This window comes from Metopolophium dirhodum, chromosome 1, assembly GCF_019925205.1.
Source record: "Metopolophium dirhodum isolate CAU chromosome 1, ASM1992520v1, whole genome shotgun sequence".
Classification (NCBI taxonomy): Eukaryota; Metazoa; Arthropoda; class Insecta; order Hemiptera; family Aphididae; genus Metopolophium; species Metopolophium dirhodum.
Window position 1 is genome coordinate 43,687,804 of NC_083560.1, and position 20,865 is coordinate 43,708,668.

At 27.2% G+C, this 20,865-nt stretch overlaps 1 pseudogene; it reads left to right on the forward strand.

Moving 5' to 3' along the window:
* Positions 1-2,842: 2,842 nt before the first annotated feature.
* Positions 2,843-7,326, forward strand: LOC132933775 (E3 SUMO-protein ligase PIAS3-like; annotated as a pseudogene).
* The last annotated feature ends 13,539 nt before the right edge of the window (positions 7,327-20,865 follow it).

The following is a 20,865-nucleotide window of genomic DNA, read 5'->3' on the forward strand; positions in this document are numbered from 1 at the left end:
AAACAATATTAGATCAAATATGGTATCAAAAACCCTCCTGTAAGTTGCTATAATAGCAGTTGACCCGAAAAAGATTATATGCCCCCGACAGGTAGCACTGGAGTAGTGATCCTAAAGAGTTTACAATCGCCCACCTACCTTACCAATTGGCAATTTTTTTCTTTTTAAATGCCCTGTGGCTTTATTATTTAAACGACCCAAAGGTCTTTATACAATATATGTTTAACAATGATATATATTTTACATACTGGATATAAATTATATATATTGTACACGTTCATGGAGTCACTTCCAATGAAGTGGCTCCTTACCTTGATCTAAAATCTTAAACAAAGTAGTTATATGGTTTCAGACGCTTAAGACGTCTGATGTCCTTGGAGTTATCTACTAATTGGATGGCCAATGAATTGAAATGGTGATTTAGCCTCGTCTCGTGTTTGCGATATCACGGGGAATTTCGTTGTTTCTTCGGAACCGGTAGATTGCAATGATGTTTGGGAGGGTTGTATTACATCGATGTTAGGCTTACTGACACAACCCCAAAAATTGAATGCCATAAATCAGACAAGGCTATTTTTAAGCCTGTCCAATCTCTCATTTAATTTTGTTAATGCTGTCATAACGTCAGATTACGACGGTACAAATTTTTTTTACGTATGGGTTTGAGTCAGTAGAGTTAATTTTCGTTTGAAGAACTAGCCATCTGTGTAAAAGAAACTTCTCGAGTTACTATAGTTTCGTAGGATTTTGTTGTAATCTTTGTACTGCTGTAGTTTTTTTTTTGTTGAGCTTTTTCTATTGCATTTTTATATGTGATGCATCCTTTCCAATTCGTGGTAAGTCCTTCACCACAATTTGCGCATTTCAAATTTAATTTCTTAAACTTAGGGCAATTTAGCGAAGTGTGTCCTTCACTACATTTTACACACTTTGGTGTTTTGTAACATTAGTTTTGAGTGTGACCAAATATTTACCAATTTTTGCATTGTGCACTTCTTTTTTTTTCTGGGAGATTCTACTTTTATTATATGATAGCACAAATTTTAAATATCATAAATGTCTGTGTTGTTTGCTTGTGGCACTAAATCCAAGAAGAATAATAGAAGCCTTACAATAGTTCGATCCCTAAACTTGTTGTTAGAATCAATTTTTTTTTTAATATGAATTCAAAGTTCGTAACATTATGTACAAGATGTCTTAGTTTAGATAATTCACTTTTAATGTAACAGGGGGCAGTTCCTGGTTGTAAATGTGTAATCCACGAATTACCTCCCAAATTTTTTTTCTGTTTTAAGATCGTATCTGTGGTACTTAACTTTTTGCTCTTCTAATACTTTTATAGTTCGTCGAAACTGATATTCGTAGCCTGTTAGTATCTTAATTTCACCATTAGCCAGAGTTTTCATTTGTTGCTCGTGTCCCTCAGCTTCTTCGAGTTTCAAATTAATCATTAATTGTTTAACATCATTTACACTTCATAGTGTTATTGGATGGGGTTTATGGATTATTACAGAAATTCTTGTTACTTCTTTCGTTACTTTGATTGTTTTTTTAGGCGAGCTTAAAATTTCTTTGGAGCTCTCAGCGTTCATTTCAGAAATATGAAGTTGTAATTTCTTATTGTTTAATCGCAATTTTGTTACCATATGTTTCAAGGTTACATTGTCATTTTGTTTTTGTGTCTAAATACTAGCATTAGCTGTTATAGGCAATTGCCTTTTTTTTCAAAGCCAAACCTATCAACGCATTTGTTTATGTATCTTCAAAACTGTTCAACATTTTGACGTAATTTTTTTTATTTTAATGATTTAACCAGTTTAACCTTAAATGTGAAAATTATTTTTATTAAATTTAAAAAGAAAACATTTTTTTAACAAAAATGAGTATTTTTAAAAGTATAACTTCAAATAATTTAATATTTACTACGGGTTAGTTTTTAAATGTTTACTTTTTTTGTTAACTTCAATTTAATACAAATAATTTCACATATTCATTGCGTATGTTGGTTGATTGAACAATTAAATAGCTTTAAAATAAAAACAAATTACGTCATAATGTTGAAAAGTTTTAAAGATGCATAAACAAATAATAGGTTTGGTTTTGATAAAAAGAAAGTTAGTGGCCCATAACTTAAAAAATGAAAAAATTAGACCCCCTCTTTAAAGTGTGGTTATTTTTGCCTATTTTCGTCATTTTTGGCATATGTACTTGCATATGACGTCGGCCGGTCACTTCCCCTCGAAACACATTGTATATTATAGTTTTTCAATAATTGATAACAATTATTGTTTGTAAAGCAACGTAAAATATATAAAATATTTTCTAAAAAACATATTTTGTATTTTTTAATAATAAAATATGTGATTATATTAATTTATATTGCATTTTATTTCTTCACTTTATAAACTAAGCTATACATTACAAAAAGGGGTATCTTATGATCATAACTTTTTTTTTTTGCTTATCAGCGCCCGTTTCCAGGTCTTTTATGTTTCAAAGGTGGCAACCCTAGTACCAGTCCTGTTTTTCTTCCAGTGTGTACAATTGCAGATGGACAGAAATCAGAAACTTAGAACATTATCAGTGTAAATTGGAAATATTATATTTTGCAGCACCATTTGGTTTTTTTTATACAGATCGCAAAACGTTAAGTACCTAAATTATTTTTATAAGTATAATTTCTATTGTGTACCATCTGTTTTTGAATCTTTTTATCATTAACAGTATTTATTAGTTGTTAATCTAGTCCTATTGATGGTTTGGACGAAAAACCACACGATGATGATTTTTTATTGAACAATTTTCACTCAAACTAGGCTTGTTGGTCATTCTTGAATTTAAAATGGCCAAATCAATTAGTCATTTGATTGTAAGTATTTTATAATTGTAATAACATACTAAATCGACCTATTGTACATGTGCTACAGTAGATATTAAGGGGGATTGGAAGCAGTGATTTTCTGTCTTTGTCTAACACACATGGAACATAGGAAAAATAGCTATACTCCTGACAAAAATTAACGTACTTCTATTTGTCTGATTTAAGAAATGTAAAGATATTTGAATTGGTACCTATACAAGTTAACTTTGCATCAGTCGACGCACTTTTTAAATTGTAGCAATATTTTGATGAGAATAAATATTTTTAATTTTATAAATTTGTCAATTTTTATAATAAATATATAAAAAAAACTATTAAAAATATGTTTCGGCCGATGCTAAGTAAATTTGTATATCAATTCAAACATCTTTACATTTTTTAAATCAAACAACTAAAAGTACCTTAGTTTTTGTCAGGCGTATAGCTATTTTTCCTATGTATCATGTGTGTTAGACAAAGACAGAAAATCACTGCCTCCAATGCCTCTTAATGTATTTTCTTAAAAGTATTTTAATAACTTTGATTAATTATAGAATAATTTATTAATCAATAGTATGGCTCTTAAATAATTAACTCATTAAAATGTTTTAATTATTGTTTTAAGTTTATCTATAAATCTACCTATTACAATTAATTACAAGTTACAATATTGCATAGGTAACCTACCTTCCTAAATAACATGTTATTCTTAAAATTGTAAACTTAATATTAGATTGTGGTTTGGTACCTAAATTAATTTACTGAATCATTATAACTAGGTACCATGTTGAATGTTGATGCTATTTTTATAATTATAATTGGTTTATTATGCAGTCCCCAAGTGAAAATTTAAACATGGTTATGCAAAATTGAACGTACAGGATCTAGAATTAACCTATATAATACATCATAGTAGAATCTAAATTTTTGATTCAGACTTTGCTCGTCTGTACATACTGTTAATTTGAGTTGGAATTATTTAGTTTGAATTGATGATTATACATATAATATAGATTACATAATACATATGTCCTCAATAGGCTGCTTATGAATAGCATAAGAAATGCAGGTACTACTATGTTATTACCCTACTGCGATCAATGAATTAACCACCTTTGACTGCAGAAAATCTTACAATAATACTCAAGATGTAGGTTATTTTCATTATCAAGTTAACTAGTGCAACTTTTTTACCTTACCTCTGGATCTCACTCTCAAAACGTGGAAAAAATTTTATATGTTTCAAAGCGGAGGAAACTAACTACATCTTAAATTACTACAGTTTCAGTTTCCAATTTTTTTTCTTTTATTATCAATAAAATTGTAACTGTTGGATCAAAAAAAGCGAAAAGTTAATACAAGGCTCCTTATATAATATTTTTACAAAAGTAGTTGAAAAATATTAAAAATATATATGCACAATTTTTTTTTATAAGAATTTAAAGTTTGAATTTTGACAGAATTATTCAAATTTAAAATTAAAAAATGAATTTGTAGTTAAACAAGTATAAAATGTTCAACTTTTTTAGCTTAGGAATGAAGTTTTCACATAATAATGTTATTCTGTAGCCAAAAAATATAAAGACACATTTTTTAATAATAAATTAATAATAATGATTTTACTTATTTTTAGTAATTTCATAATGTTAATTCAACTAACCAGCACCGTATTAATAATAAGTAACAACAATATAAATATAATATAAAATATCCTAGACTGACAAACCGTCTACTCTCATAATCGTTTTTTGCATACAATAATACTATAATATATTATCATTGAATTCAATGAAACAAAATACATAATATTATTAGATTTACTTATACCACGTATTTCCTTCATAAGATTGAAATAGAAACATAATAAATTATTAAAGCATATCAATTAATTTTGGTTAAATCATATCCTTTGCCTTCATCAAAAAAATATTATCAAATAAAAATCTCTCGAAATACATCATGAAATTGGGAAATTGGTTCTGCTCAATATGTAGTAGCCAAAAATTATTTAAAAAATACTTTAGATAAAATTGTATTCGATTTTTCAGAATTTTGGCCTACGTCGTTTTAACATATTAATTAATATACCGTAATTGTAAATTAAATAATACAATTTTTTAATAGGTATTTAATTATTATTGTTTTTATATAATTTTTAATTAATCAATATTTTTGTAACTTATAATCATTAATTAAAAATAAATATATTATAATATGAGTGGTATATATTAGCGGTATTACGGTAAAGCGATATCAGACCATAACCAAAATTTAAATAACAGTAGCACATAGTTATTTATTTGAGTAGAACCGGCACAGCTGATTGTTGTTTTGTTTAATCCAGACTCCTAGTAGGTCCTGGTCCCACCAAGTGCAGATTAATGAGACATTCATTGTATGGCCTAATTTCTTAACAAATTTATAGATATCAATAACTTTTCCCAAGAATTTAACAAATTTTAAGAGTGTACGTCATACCTGTTTTAAATTAATAAACAAAAAATAATGTACCTACGTAGGTGTATTTATGTATAAATGGTGATATTATTTGTAGTACCTATTACAAGTGTGTATGAAATGTATTATAACTAACTAAATAATAAGTAGGTGTGTACATGATATGTACATGAAATTATGAAGTATTTACTATTTAAACTATAATTGCATTACAAATGAATAATTTTTTCATCCCATAATTCTAGTTGTATAATATAGTTACTTACTTGTTAAACTATAATTTGATTTTGTTTTTTGATTTTAGACGGATATTGAATGCACTCATGAGTTAGTATATGATTTAACTCTAAAAGAACTACAACAAATCTTAGAACCTGTTGAGCTGAACAATTCTAGTTTAAAAAAAACTTTACGTAAACATGTCTTAACATTATTAACATTTCCTACACAAAAAACAAAAGTTTTGAAACAAAAAATTGTAGAAGTCTATAACTCAAGACCACAGAAAAAATTACAACCTCAACAACCACCACAGACAGCGATTGTACAACAGCCAATTTGTTTACAACAACCTCAACCTCCGATTTATAACCATGTTAAAACCTCAGATCTAGTTATACAATTAGAACACTTTCCATTCTTTAAGATATTAAGATCATTATCAAGGCCTATACTCCTTAAGACTGATTCTTCCAAATGTCTTGAGCTATATTATGTATCAGATGAAGTCAAACATTCTATTCTTGAATCATTCAATATTATTAAACAAGAATATAAAATTCAAATAATTTTAATATTACAACAAATTGGATTAAATGAAAATGTTAATCAACGCTTACCTTACAATATTGCAGTTTCTGTAAATGGACATCAATGTAGTTTACCTACAATAAACAACATATCAAACTCTGGGATCGTTCCGTGGCGAAACAATGATCCTATAGATATAACACTACTAACAGATTTAAGAAAAAATTGGTGTCCGAACAGATTAAAAATTACATGGTCAGAAGAACCACACAAATATTTGGGTTGTGTTTATACTGCCCAAAAATTGACTTGGAAGGATCTACTTGTAGAACTTGAAAAAAGACCCAAACGTGCCTCTGATAAAACTAAAGTATTTATAAAAGAATTAATGGAAAATGATGGTGATATGCTTGTAGATTCCCTGATTGCTTCTGTTAAGGATCCATTATCTAAATTAAAAATAAAACTTCCTGCTCGAGGTGTAGACTGTATGCATTTACAGTGTTTTGATGCAATACAATTCTTACAGATGAATGAACTAAAGCAAACATGGAAATGCCCAATATGTAGAAACAAAATTAAATTTGAAAATATTGTAATATGTGATTTTTTTTTAAAGATCCTTCAAAGTAAAAATCTAACAGAAGAATGTGATACAATTTTTTTTTTCAAAGATGGCACATGGTCTGAGAGAAAAATAGAGAAATTTCAAAAAACTCTAGAACAAATGCCAATTGATCTACAAACAATATAGAAGAATTTACATTGTCAGATTCTGATGATGCAGATAATAGTAATAAGAACATAGACAATGTTGACAATGATGAGATTATTCCAAAACTAAAACGTTTTAAATGTAATCCATCAAAAGTGTAAAAACATATGACAAAACTTTAAGGTATTTTTGAAACTGAAGATCTAACAAAACCTTCCATGGGTGACCTTGTGTTAAGTCTTAAAAATTATTCATCGGTTTCTGGTATATCAAAGTATCAACTCATTGTTATGTCAAATGACTATTCTAATCCATCATCTTAAGCTAATTCAAAGTATGGACCAATTGTAATACTAAATGACAAACCTGATACACCATTATTATTATAATCAACCCGTATGATAAATAATCTTTAACTTCCAAATATTTCAATCACATGGTCTAATAACTGTATAGCTTGTAGCTCAGGTAGTAGTAGAAATAAATAATAGACTAAGGAAAAAGATAAATCAAGAACGATTTATGTGTTATAACATTAGATTAAACTGATGTATTTCTATTATTAGTGATCTTAAAATATGGTATACAATTTGTTATGTTAATATCTCATTTTTAAAAACATAGTACAACTGGTGATGATTTTTATTTTATCAAATTGAATTAATTTTTAATAATTAATACTCTTAATAATGTATATAATAACTATTAAATGCCTCATTTAACTTGATTTTAATATAGTTATTATTGTAACTAAGTCAAGTTTCTCCATGTTTGTGCATTATTTCAAATATAAAGGTACCACATTACAGCCTACTACTGAACATGATTGTGGCTGTGGATATGGTAGCTAGTGAGATTCTTTCTCATCAGAATATAATTTGTTCAATAATTATTATTTTCAATAACATTAAAACCATTTATAGTTATAAGTTCCTATGAAATAACTTAGGTTAAAATGATTTTATTATAAAACAATATATGTATATTTTAATAAGACTCCAAATTTTGAATTGTATGATGACTTTAATTGTATTTACAGTATTTTTAATTTCTATATAATTATGTTGTATTGTTGTTGCATCACATTATGAGAATAAAATAATTATTTTTAATTTATGTTTCTATTTTTATTTACTTTTTTTCTAATCCATTTGTGAGCAATGTTTTAATTGTCAAGCTAGAACATATAGTTGCCACTTTCCATTTTGGAAATTTGGACCTAAATGGTTCAGGTTATCAATACTTTTATTTTATGGATTTGATAGCATTACAAATAATAAATGACAAATCATTAATATGTAGGTACTTAATAAAGACTTTTGTAATTGTGATGTACCTATAGGTACACCGTACACATATATAGTATACCACAGTGGCAGATTTAAGATTTTCTCATAGGGATAAAAGAATACAATTTGTTATGTACATAAATAATAATGTATTGGTACATTATATTACTAAAGATTTTTTTTTTTATATATAACAAAATGTATGTTTTAAATTTTTATATGAATTTATCAGTTTCACTATCTAGATAAAATGTTAATACAATAACAATACTAATAATACATTTTAATTAAACAAGTAAACAGTTTAAAAATTGTTTATGTTCTTTAAAAATATATTGTATTAATTCATATTCTATTTGGTAAAAGTATGTAAAGTTCATCTTTTATATTGTGTTGTTTGTAAAATATAAACGTGAAAACGATGAACAAATACTGTAAATAAGAATGTAAAAGCCATACAAACAATAATTGATAATTTAATTAATTTAAGAAGTGTCGTTTATTTTTTGAGTTTGTTTAATTAACAAATACTTTAAATTACTCTGAGTAGGTACTTTAGTTGTTACAGAATACAGTGAATTTTATTATAATACTGGTCTTATTGTTTAAAATTACTTTTCTAAAAATTAATATTTTACTTTTATATAACCTTTGTTATCAGTTTTTAAAAACCAGGTCTAGTTCTTAAAATTTAAAAAATAATTATCTACAAAATTGTAATTGAAAAATTAATAATCATATTGTATTAGTATATTTTAATACCATAAGTACCAAAAGTATGATAAATGGACGATTATGAATTAAAGAAATTTTATTTATCAAAATTAATTGCAATTCAACAGTTTACTATTATTGCTCTTAATAGTTTTAAAATCCTGTCCGACATAAAGTATGAGACAATAGTATCATTAATGTGGATTAAGTTTTTATTGGTTGTTGGTTAATTAATTGCATCATAAACCATCAAATCATCAATAGTTTACAAATAGCTGTAGATAGAGATTGTGCATTGCTTCCTGTATGGTTGCTAAGGATTAATTTGTCTAATGTAACTATTATAGCTGGTAATATTTCTAAAAAAATCTAAAATTCCATCTTGTCTTTCGACTCAACGTGTTTCACACAGCATTTTAGCTTTTACTGATTTTTGGAGTAGAAAAAGTTCTGTAATTTTTTCACTCAAAAGTTGAGTTCTTAAAGCAGATTCCCTTAAGAAGTTATAAATATTTGTTATTATTCCGACTGTGTTGCAAATTGAAGGTACCGTGCTTGCTTTACTGAGCACTAAATTCAATCTGTGGTTGGCACAGTGAGTATAAAATGCAAGTGGCTGTAAACTTGCAATTCGAGATTGTACTCCTTTAAAGGCACCACTCAAATTCGCTGCACCATCATATCATTGTCCTTGAAGCAGAGCAAGATCTAATTTTTTCTTTTATTATTTGTTTAATGGCGTCGGCTAAATATTCACCAGTTACGTTCAACCTTTGTGAATCCAAGAACATGTTCCTGTACTGAGCATGTGTTCGAATCAAAATACCGAACACAAAATGAAAATTGTTCAGAAATACTTACGTCAGTCGTCTAAAGCCATCAGCTAAAATACTATAAAATTTTGAAATATGAACTTTTTGAATTATTTTATCACTTATAACATTTCTGCAGCAATCAAATAAATCATTTTGTGTCCTTTTACTAATATAGTTAGTAGTTTTCGATGCAGATTAGAAATGCTTTTTTAGAATTTGATTTCCAGCGTTATACGAAATTCTAATAAAGCCTTGAAATTTCCTTTTTGATTTTTAATATCGTCATCAACAGAATATATAGAACCATCACCTCTATGCCCACGCAAGGATATATTTAGTATTCCACAAAATAGTATGGTTTCAATAATAGGGATTAATTTTTGCCTATTTTGTTCAACTTTACGTGTCATAGCAGTGTCTAATGTTGTTTCTATATTTTGTATTTTTCCATTCATAACACTTATGAAATTATCAGATTTAAAAACAGCATTCTTATGGTAGTCATTATTTTGATGGGCCTTAAAATTTTCTTTTGCTTTTTTGTAAAAAGATAATGGTACTGTAACTAATTTTCCTAATTTTACACGACCTCCCTCTTCGCTACTAAATAAAACGCATACCTACCTATTATATAGACAGCTCCTTCGAGTTTTTGGCTATAAGATAACCAAGGATACTCATTTATCAGTGAAGTTTAAAAGAACGATTTTTATATCCTTGAGAAAATAGAGGAAAAATAAAATTTTCATGTGGAACCCATGGATCACGTAGAACATCATAAAGTTTGTCGTCTTTTATTTTATTAAATGTAAAACCAACATACTTGCCAATATCACTTGTCTTTGCAATTTCAGTAGCAGGCAAATGAATTGAGTTGGATTTGGATTGATCGTCTTCATTTTGGGGCATTATTTTATTTTCAGACGTTTTGTTTACAATATTATCGTTTAGTTTTGTTTTTTTTTAAATGTTAATATATTTGTATTCTGACGTTTCTTCTCCATGATTTGTATTTATACGTATTATAATTTTTAATCCCAAATAAAAATGAAATCTAAAAAATTACAAATAAGGATAAATAATGTATGAAAGAAAATTACAATTTGGTTAAGCTATTTTTAAATTAATAACCCGGTAGTTTTCTATAGATATGATTAATAGAACATATTATATAACTAATACCCAACAATTTACAAATAATATAGGTAGGTATAAGCGTCAATAAATCTAACCGTAAAAACAAGCGTTTAATCCGCGCTTGCGAAAAAAAACATACTTCAATAAGTTAATAAATGGTTTGTCACAATTACACTATAAGCTTGTCGCGGTTTTGGTTGTATTGTTATGAAATTAAAAATGTTAACTTACATTTAGCGTTGAAGCATAGCCCTTCGTCAGTTGGAGTTTGATCTAGGTAGGAATTTCACAATTTATAATACACTATTATTTTATAAAAATTATGTTATATAACAGTGGTGTGTGCAGTACGGCCAGTACGCAATTAAATTGTGAGTACCACGTCGTTGTCGCAGCGGTGTCGCAGCGGTATCGCAGCGGTGTCGCGCGTTAAGATAACGCAAGTATGCACCGGGGCCTAATGGTTATAAATAGGTATCGATAAACAACTAAGCTGTAACTCCTTTTATCAGTTTAAATGTAAATGATTATCATACTAGTAGGTAGATTCTTGTTTACTGTATTTTTCATTTATATGATACTCGTAGTAACATAAAAAAATGTTCAATAGAAAATTGACAGGGGGCACGTGCCCCTGTGCCTCTCCCCTGAATCCACCACTGTTTTAAGTGTTATTTAAATTTAACTTGTTGACGATGGTGATTTATCAAAATTATATTATAAACATTGTAAATATTTTAAGACCCCTGAAAATTAAATTTTGAATAGTACCAGTTTTCCGCGTTTTTTTTTATTTCTTTTGTTATAAATTGTATGGATCGTACCAATATTCTGAGCATCTAATATTTTTACGTCAAAAATTGCAATTAAATTGTTTCTAAAACACTAATGTATTATATAAACTATAAAGAAATATATCCAAACAATTAAAAACGCATTTTTTTGTGGGGGACGTACAATTAATATTGTAGACCCAGGGTGCAAAAAGTTTAAATACAGCCCTGAATACTTCTATTGTACTAAATTGTAGTATAAAAAATGATTAAAAGCAGGAAAGCCTAGTAAGAGAATTAGGTGGTACATTTGCTAGTACTATTTTAACAATAATTTAGACTTGTAAAATATCAGGTATTTTTTAAATAATTACTAAAATACCGAGAATCACTGTACACTGAAAGTGTGTTCGGTGTCACAGTAGTTATTGGTGTTACCTGTATACTTATATTGACTGTATCTGCGGTAAATTGTAATAAAAATGATTGATTTTAATCCTACAAATAAATATTGTCGACATATTTGATTTATTTTCTTGATTTTGGGTTATTCATTAAAGGTTTTTCATAAAAATATCATCTTATTTATAAAAATTCAAACTGTATTGATTTATTTTACAATACAACCGACGTTGACATATATCATTTTTATATAATACTTATGTGTGTGTATATTGTATTTTTTGTTTTAAACTGCTTTTTTCTGTTTAAAACGATGTTTAAACAAAATAAATTGTCCTAGTTTTAAACAGTATATTTAAAATAACTTAATTTTAATTGAACATGTAATTTACTTACATGCCAATATGCCGTGTACAAGTATATGTTTATTTATTACATACTTATTTTAAATTTTAAAAGTATTTGAAATGTATTTGAAATTTTTTCTTAACGGATTTTTTTTTGTGGACATTACATTATGTATTATATTAACTATTTAGTAAAACAATTTTAAATTTGGTAAGTTATTAAAAAAAAAATTAAAATAGATATAATTATTTAATACTTTAAATATTTTTATAAAGGATATCTATTATTATTTATTATTAATATTATTAATATTCACTTGGATTGTAGGTACACTGTTTTCAATAATGAGCAAAACGTTTAAAACAAATGTATTAAATTCATGTTTTAAACATGTTTAATAAACATAAACATAAACATTGTTTATAAGCAATATGTTTAAAACAATGTATTTTCAACATAACAACCCTGACACTATGTGTCAACGAAAATAAAGTTAGTTTTTTTTAACAATTTTATTCTTTGAAAATTTCATAATACTTTTTTTTAGTAAGTAGTAACATTGTATTGGTTATTGTAATTTGTTCAAAAAAAGAGATAACCAGGATTTCAATGTATTTTAAATACTACTTAAATTTTTCGTCATGTATCTCTTATCTCCATGTTATTATAGGGCTTATTATTTAAATATGTTTTCATAATCCTAATAATTTCCATTGCTCATAGTAAGTTATGAGCGTTATAAGTTCAATACAACCTATAGACTATGCTATGGCAAGGCCTTGAAGATAATCTTGAGTCACCCTGATACACTTCAACTGGTTCAGTACTGGATTCATCGTCCAGTTGAATGATCGTCGCCCGCGAATAGGTTTGCATAATACAACAGGCCTTCCAAATCCCTAATCGTCGGTTCTTCTCCAAATTTGTCAAAAATGCTCAATGTCGTTTCCATAACTTCGTATTCAATGTCATCAATGATCTTTTTTATGACGTCTTTAATGGTTTTTTCGATTTCTTGAGATGTTTCGGTATTATATGATTCAGCCATTTTTCTGCAGGTATATTGTGCGCATATATGTAGTCAAAATAATTGCAAATGAGACGATTCCGAATTTCGTCCTAGGCCGTCGTCGATGATTTAAAATTCTAAGACAAACATATTTTATTAGTTTATTAGTAGCCAGCTACTATGCCATCGTATTAATCGGCCTGCCTCAGCTGGTTTCGGGGCCACGCGCCGTTTATTTTTCCAAAAACCATTAATCATTATTATTATTATTATTATTACTGATATACCAACTATACTTACGTAGAGGTAAACACGTTACATACAATTTGTATAAAAATAATTGAAAAACAGGACGTGATATATTAACGTAATTATTTTTTAAACTATAAGTCATTGTATTTATTCCATCATAATGAGTCCGTAATAACCTGTTTCTGTGTAACTTTTCAGTATTATCATACATTTCATCATTATACACATATTGCTTAAGTTCATAATTTTCTGTTCTATGTAGGTACCAAATGGATAATTTATTAGTTATTAACTTCGCGTACCTGCTTGAGTCATGTCATAGTGATTCAAACGTCTGTTGTAATCAAACGGAGTATATTTTTTCAATGTTTAGCTTGTTAGCGCCTCATATCGTCATTTATTTTAGATTAATATTTCTAATTTTTTGTATTAAAATTATTTTAAACTATACTCATAATTTGTAGAATCTTACTAATACGTTGAAATACTGTAGCGTATGGCGCACTAGTCCGGACTAAAGTCTGTTGAAATTATATTTCTGAAAAACAGAAGGTATCTAAAATAGGTATATATTGTAAAATAGTTTATTAATAGTAAAGTGATTGTTATACATGTCACAAATTGTATAAACACTATAAACAAATCCATCAGCTTAGTACAGTTCAGACGATATGTATGTACACATCAATGTTGTACACATTGCGAAATGTACCTACAATTTTGGACTTAATAATAAAATGTAACATAATTATATTATATTATACAATTTGTAAAGTAAATGGTAAAATACTAATATCTATATTTATTATGTAGATTTTAGTCACAATATGACAAATAAAATTTGGTATACGCCCTTTTAACAAAATACCGTCGATTTATATCTATAGGCTAAAACATAATATTATTCAGAGATCAAAATAATCTATATTGGAATAAACGCAATACAATACAATGCAGACTTTATGGACAAGGATATTTTATATTGTAGTTATTGTATATCTAGTAATAATACATAATATCATCCGACTATCAAAACTATTGACTATTAACTTTAAAAAGTTAGTATTATTTCCTACTATTTTTGCATATTTTAGGTTATATTATAGGTCATATTTGTGCAATTTAAAGTGCCATAAAATCCCAACCTTGGTTATTATTATACAAATGTACAGGCGTACAGCTACTATTAGTACTAACTAAATTGTAGTGAAGTTGTTAACGCACTACCAATTACAATCATCACCATTTGGAAATTATTGATAACGTAATTTTTTTTAAATTTTAAATATCTTCGAAAAGAGTGAAATGGCGGCAAAGAAATACTTACGTAATATAAAAAAATTAAAAGCCAAACGCTTACAATTGGAAGAAATTCTAAAGTAACCTTATAAAATATTATATTATATTAAATTATACGAGAAAAAAAATTAAATATAATTAGGTACACAATACTGATACAACATTTTAATGTTGTTATTAAAATATCCACAGTTTTATATTCTAAGCTAAGTGAATAAGCTAATAAGCAAAATAAATTTGCATATAAATTATAAATTTGTGTTAAATTTCACTTCAATATATTGTAGAGATATTAAAGCAATGATATAATATCATAATATATTTTTTTTAATTTTTGAAAATTTTTTTATTATTTATGAAAATACAAATTTTGTTTGTCAAAACTCAAAATATGTTGTCATTAATTAATGTAAAAAAAAAATAACTGAATATGATAACTACATTAAATTCCTATAATGGCTAATGTTCTTAAAAATTAAAGAGAATATTATTATTTTAGATTCTGAGCGGAGCGAGGGATCTAGTGGTTTTACAATGGTGTTTATTTTTTTTTTTGTATAAAAAAATTTTACCAGAAGGAGTGCTTCGATTTCAACATATAGTACCTTATCTTTTAGCAAATTGCATCAAGATGGTACTTTAAAGGTTATTTTTCAATTTTCTTAATAGTTATTTAATGCTACGGGAAAAACCATCGACAAATTACAAAAATCTGCTAAAAATGAGATTTTAATTTCTAACGCATTACTGCTTATCACCATAGAAACGAATAAAAATAAAAATAACGATTTTAGTTATTTAATTATTTTGTTTGTCATTTATAATATTAATTAAACTTACAGCCTATAATAAAATATAATAACAATATAAAATATCCAGACTGACAAACCGTCTCCGCTCAGAATCGTTTTTCGTATACAATGATATGATATCATTGAATTCAAATTTAAAACAATCCATTGTAAGCTGACCCACTTGTAACCTACTATACAGCAGAGCGTCATTCACTTACCCACTTTTTATTTTATCAGTTCATTATATGAATATTGCAAATGAAATATGCATAATATTGTCCATATTCATGGTTAGGCAACAATTAACAATGAAAAAAACACTCATAAAGTGGAATTTTTATATTTTGGTAATTGTTGATTTTTTTAAATCGTTCTTTTGTAGAGTTGTCATTTTGCACATATCATGTTATGGTTCTCAACCACAGAATGGTTTTAATGAACACTATAATTAAGTACCTATAAATGTGTCATATATAATATTATTATAATACTAGGTAAATCGTGCAAACATAAACTGTCACCCGGCGTACAGAATAGGCAAAATAGGTACCATTAGTGCAGTTTAATGTAGAAGTATTATAAAAATGCTAACATTTATAAATACAGATACATAATATATGATATAATAATACACAATAATAAAATAAAACAGAATCAATTTCTTTATTTTTATTATAATGATTATAATAATATTATAACCATAATAAATTATATATATTATATAATTATATTGATACGGCCCTAGCGCCTGCGTTCTCTCCTCACACTACTACTCTGGCTCTTCAGGGAGATTATCGAGGTTAATACAATAAGTTCGCGGTGGCTCACTAGCTAGTACGCGTCCGGCATTCCGGCGCGCGAGTTGAGGGTTCAAATCCAGTAACGTGCCTAATTTTTTTCATTTAATTGTCGATATTTCTCGCAAGACCGGCACAGAATTTGTGCCCGCGTCAATTTCACGTATATTAAGCTACCTATGCCATACATTTTATCTAATAATTAAAAATCTCGTATCACGGTGTTTCTAGCAGTGCCGCAATTAGGATTCTTGGGGGCTGGGGCCTCGGACAAATTCAATGTACGGGGCCCTGAGGTCTATGTATATAATATTTTTTTATAGGTTACCTATACAAAAATAAATAATGATGGTGATTTTTTTTTAAAAAGCTAAAAATATAATGTGAAGGCTCACTACCCAGTGACCAGTGTATTGTTATTAAAATATAACTACACTTTTAGTGTTCTTTTTTAAGCATAAATATTAATGCTTTCCACACATGAAAGCAGGGCTTGAAACCGTTTTCAAAACCGATTTCAGAAACCGGTATAAACCGTTTTAAAACCGAAACCGATACCGCAATCAAAAACGAAACCGGAAAAAATGGATACCGGTATTTAAGTCAAAACTGAAACCGGGAAAAATTGCATACCGGTATTATAATTTAAAACCGAAACCGAAAAAAATTGGAAATCGGTATTAAATTCAAAACCGAAATCTGAAAAAATTGGAAATCGTTATTTTTTTTTAATTGACGTGTTTTTAAATACGTAAATTCCATTAATACGCATAATTGGAAACCGATATACAAAATTGAAACCGAAACCGAAATGTCCTAATACCGGTATTGAAAAATTGAAACCGAAATCGAAAAAATTAAAAACTGGTAGGTATTCAAAATCGAAACAGAAATCAAAATTATTTCAATCGGTTTCAAGCCCTGCATAAAAGTAATTCAATAACAATAATGAAAATCCACACTTTTCTTAGTGCCCTGCTTACCTATGTCATTTATTGAGAATGAAATTACAAATGAGTTTAGTAAGTTATATAAGACCACCTGATCAGACATAGATCACAATGAAATATATAGAACAATGATTATTGTTTGAATTTGATATACCTAGGTACCTAGATGCCTATGGTTAGTACCTATGGTTTAAGTTTTATTATGCTAATTTTTTATCCAACTATATTTTTCCAGTAACTATAAAGTGAGGAATGGCAATGGGAGGAACATTGTTAACATCCATTGACTTAATATCCTTACAATTTTTAAATGGTAGATTGAAGATTGCAGAACGAACATTGCTGCTAGACAATATTCGATATTTGGATACGTCTTCATCTGGTTGCTCAAATAAGAATAATATACAATATTTAAAATGAAAGATCTCAGTCCCTGCCTTCAATAGATGTTGATTTCCCATTAGTCTAATATTATTAACAGAAAAAAATACATATTATAGAATAAGTCTATTAAAATTAAAAAAGTTTTATAATAAATTAACTCACTTGTCATTTAACAGTTTTCACAAAGTTCGCAAATTCATCGTTGTATTTATACCAGACTTAAAACTCCCATTTGTTAGATTTTTTTAATTTTTGTTTAATTGATGTATACAACCAACAAATAATGAAATACATTGCTGTATGCTTAACATAACATTACTGAGTGCTGTTAAATAATTGAATATACACATCATGTGCTATATTCTAAGAGATATTTGTCCTAGTGGCGTGGTTTAATATGGTATTCTTACTTTTATATGAGGTAATCTTCAAATAAACTTTCTTGAGAAATTTTGAAACTTTAAATGTCATAAAAATGAACTAGCTAGTTATTAGACTTTTAAAATATTCAATGGAATTATCAATTGCTTAGAATTATGAATTAAATTTAACTTCTTAGTCCCTGGGTGTCTAACTAGGCAATTAATACCTTATAATATTATGTGCCTTCCTAATATCCATTGCAATAATAACTCTCAAAACAGTCTGATAGTTAAAGTAGTGGGTCTTGCAAAGATGTTTAATCTTGATTTGTCATATAGTTATATGTATAAGTTATACCCTAATTATGTCAATAATTTATGATTATTATAATTTTTTTTTCATTTTCACATATTATTATTATTATTATTGTTTATTTAATGACGCTACAAATAAATATGACTATTTAAGATGTACTACCAAGCAATTGTTGAAATTCTAATTTTTACTGTATATAGTTTGTTTAAATAATTAAGTATATGGTAGTATTGTAGTATATGTAATAGTTGTATAACACATAGCTCATAAGTAATTATACTGTTATTATAGGCCATTATAACATTTTACATTCTAATAAAATTAATGTATTTTTGGAATACCTTTTTAAACATTAATTCCTACTAAAATATACTTTTTTTATAAAATATAGTTATTGGTGAATTTTTTATTTATTTTCATAATACATTTATGTACAAATTTGTGATTTAACTATGTTCAAACTATTTTTAACTATCGTCAAACAAGGGGTTTAGGACTCACAGATGAAATTGAAACATTTTTTTATTAATTAATAGTTGCTATAGGTTGCAGATTACAATAATAATAATAGTAGAAATCAGGTTTTTATTGTATGATGGTTTCCATTAGTTACTAGGGTAGATGAGGTAAAAGCATGCCGGAAATCGTCACTTTTACATGGCTTCGATTAAAACTATATCTTGAACCAAATGTATGTTTGTAGATTATATACTCTAAAACTACTCGATTAACACTTTTAATTAAATTTATTTTTTAAGTCTTGATACGTCGTTAATCTGTGCTCAAAACATATAATAAATAATAACGAATAAAATATTCACAAGATCTGCGTATCTCCATAGCTATAGCAAAAATGCTCAGGGCTCGCAGAATTGTAGGATTTAAATATCTAATTTTGTTATCTGAAGCATCAAACTCATGTAAAAATAAAATTCCCTAATGAATTCTAAATAATTTTAGATTGATATAGTAACAAAATGTGTGGGAGATATTGTTTGGGTGTCAAGCTTCTTAACCAAAGCAATTATATATTTTTTATTTCCTTTGAAAGATTTTGTTAAAAATGTTCAATTATTAGTTGATAAAATTTTTAGTTAAATTTATTTTTTATAGCCTCGATACGTCGTTAATATGTGCTCAAAACAGAAGTATAATAATGAATGAAATATTCGCAAGATCTGCCATCAATTCTGTTTGCGTTGGAAGCCCAAAATGGAATCAAATAGCCATCGGTCGCTGTGCTAATGCTAATTCAACAGGCATAAATCCAAGATATCCATCAAACCGGGCTGAAGGAAAAAAAAAACGTAGATAACTGCGACATGAGGAATTTTATTGTATCATAATGAATTGTTATATTAAGGTAATTTAATGGTATCAGATTCCGAGTGGAACGATCACTTCCACACATTTTTAAGAGTCCAAGCAAAAGGATGAATTTATCAATTTTAAAATAATGTATTTTGTGTGTGTGTGTGTGTGATCACATAAAAATGCGTAGATTTTCTACTTCAGCATATTTTCCGAAAGGGGATTGAATCTAGTTTTTATTTGAATATGTATTTATTTTTATTTACACCTAATTAAATACATTTCAACAAAAGGTGGGTAAGTGGATGTTGCTCTGCTGTACAGTAAGTGACAAGTGGGTCACTGTAATAGATGGTGTTTAATTTGAATTCAATGATATAATATCATTGTATAAGCAAAACGATTCGGAGCGAATATGGTCAGTCAGCCTAAGATATTACCAAGTATATTTGATGATATTATTGTGAATAAAGTAATTTATATATAACCTATTTACGCGGAACCTTGTTTTAAATTTTCAATCCTTAGCTATAAAAGTTGAACATTTTATAAATATTCAACTACAAAATAATTATTAAATTTTGTCAAAACTCGAACTTTAAATGCTTATAAAAAAAATTGTGCCTATGTATTTTTAATATTTTTCAACTGCTATTGTAACATTATATCAGGAACCTTGCATTACATTTTCACGCTTTTTTACCCAACAAATAAAATTTTATTGATATTTATAGAAAAAAAAACTAAAAAAATTGAAAACTGACTATGTCCGTAAACAGCTCAAAGTAAGTCAAATTATTTTCAAAATATTATCGTCTATAAAAAATGCTAATATAAACATTCAGTAAAATTTTTATGTATCTAAAGTTATTCGTTTTTAATTACAATAAAATAACAAAACCGCTACATGAGAAATCGAGTGAATATCCAATACTGTAAAAATATGAAATTCAAATGCTCATAAAAATTTTATTTGATTTGTTTGTAGACATTTTTTTTGATAAAGGTCGACAAATTTATGGATAATCCTGTGTTACATTTTCAAATCTTAGATTTAAAAAGAAAAATTTTTATGAATTCTCATCTCAAAATAGTTTGCTAATTTTCGTGATTTTTTCATATTTTGTCAAG